This window comes from Quercus suber, unplaced genomic scaffold (genome assembly GCF_002906115.3).
Source record: "Quercus suber isolate HL8 unplaced genomic scaffold, Cork oak 2.0 scaffold_104, whole genome shotgun sequence".
In the NCBI taxonomy this organism is placed as follows: Eukaryota; Viridiplantae; Streptophyta; class Magnoliopsida; order Fagales; family Fagaceae; genus Quercus; species Quercus suber.
In genome coordinates this window covers 1,077,200-1,079,156 of record NW_027069569.1, presented here as the reverse complement: position 1 = coordinate 1,079,156, position 1,957 = coordinate 1,077,200, and positions in this window count along the sequence as shown.

Here is a 1,957-nt window from a genome sequence, read left to right as displayed (position 1 = left end):
CTGTTTCTTCTTCTAGTGAGGAAGGAGATGACAGCTACAGGCCCAGGTTGAGGACTCCCCATAGCGAGTCATTTTTGTATGATGAGGACTACCACCATGAGCACAGAAATAGGAGCTCATCTTCCAAAGGCTTAGGGAATGATGCGATAAGCAAAGTGCTCGACCAAATTTCTAGACCACTTTTCACACGTAAAATTGAGGGGGAGAGACTTCCTCGGTGGTTCACTCAGCCCACATTCATAATGTACAATGGTTGTATAGACCCTGTGGACTACGTAAGTCACTTCAACCAGAAAATGGTTGTACATTCCAAGAATAAGGCCTTGATGTGCAAGGTATTCTCATCCAGTTTGGGGCCTGTGATAATGAGGTGGTTTAATGGTCTGGGTGTAGGTTCTATTGACTCCTTTAAGAAGCTCACCCGAGCATTTAGGTCTCGTTTTATTACTTGTTGTAGGGTTTCTCGACCCTTAGATTCTCTATTGTCCATGTCCATGCGAGAATGTGAGACCCTGAAAATGTACTCGGACAGATACTGGGAGATGTTTAATGAGATTGATGGGGATTTTGATGACGTGGATATAGGATCTTCAAAGTTGGCCTGCCCACCGAGCATGATTTGAGAAAATCCTTGACCAAGAAGCTAGTAAGGAGTGTGCGTCGGTTTATGAACCGCATTGATGAATACAAATGGGTTAAGGAAGAACAATAGTAAGGTAGAGGGAAGGGTAAGGTTATCCCTCATGAGATGAGGGATTGCTACAACAATAACAGACCTAGGAGGGATTTTGCTGGACAATTTGGGTTTACAGCTCCTTAGGTGGTTAACACTGTATTTCGAGAACCAGTGTATCAAGTCTTGGAGAAGATTAAGAATGAGCTATACTTCAAATGGCTAAACAAGCTGGGAGGAGACCCTATAAGGCGTAACCAAAGTCTTCATTACCAATACCACCAGGAGCGAGGGTATACCACGGAGGACTGCAGAACTCTGTGGAACCATCTGGAGTAATTGGTCCAAGAAGGGAGGTTATAACCATTTTTGTATCGGCCCAACGGGCAAGGAGACCAAGTAAGGTCAAGGGCTCAAAGGAATGCCCCTTCAAGACTTCCTTTGGGCACAATTAATGTCAACTTTACTGCTCATGGGAGAACTGGCTCTCATTCCTCCAGGGTAATGTCTGTAACTTGGCCACACGTCGAGGACCCTAGCTCTAAGCCAAAGAGGGCCAGAGTGGAGTTTTGACCAGCATTGAGCTTTTTAGATAAGGACAAGATCGGAACCATACAGTTGCATGATGATGCCTTGGTGGTCACACTCAGGATAAGGGGGGTATGATGTTAAAAGGGTGATGGTGGATCAAGGAAATGGAGCAAAGATTATGTACCCTAACTTATACAACAGGCTAGGCCTGAAACTCGAGGACTTGACAGCTTAAGATTCGCCTCTGGTAAGCTTTGATGGGAAAGTTGTCATTCCTAAGGGCCAAGTTCGACTACCTGTACAAGCAGGATCAGAGGTGGTGGAGGTGAATTTCATTGTAGTGGATGCTTATTCTCCCTACACGACTATTATGGCAAGACCCTAGCTTCACGCCTTGGGAGCCGTTTCCTCCACTCTGCATTTTAAGATGAAATATCTATCTGGGGATCGGATTGAGGAGCTGGTTGGGAGCCAGCTCGTAGCGAGGTAGTGATTGATCATTGCAATAGTGCATCAGCTAGGAATGGAGTCCTCGGCCTCTGCTGGGAAGAACTTATAGCAATCAAGGACTCTGGTGTTACCCGTGAAGGGGGCCGCCGAGGAGACGAAATGTGAGGACTTGGGAAAAATTATTGTAGGTGATGATCCGAAGAAGTTTTTTCAAGTTGGAACTCAGCTGCCTCCTCAAGATAAGGAAGAGCTAGTAAAGTTCCTCAAGAGGAACGTTGACGTGTTTGTGTGGAGTGCTTACGA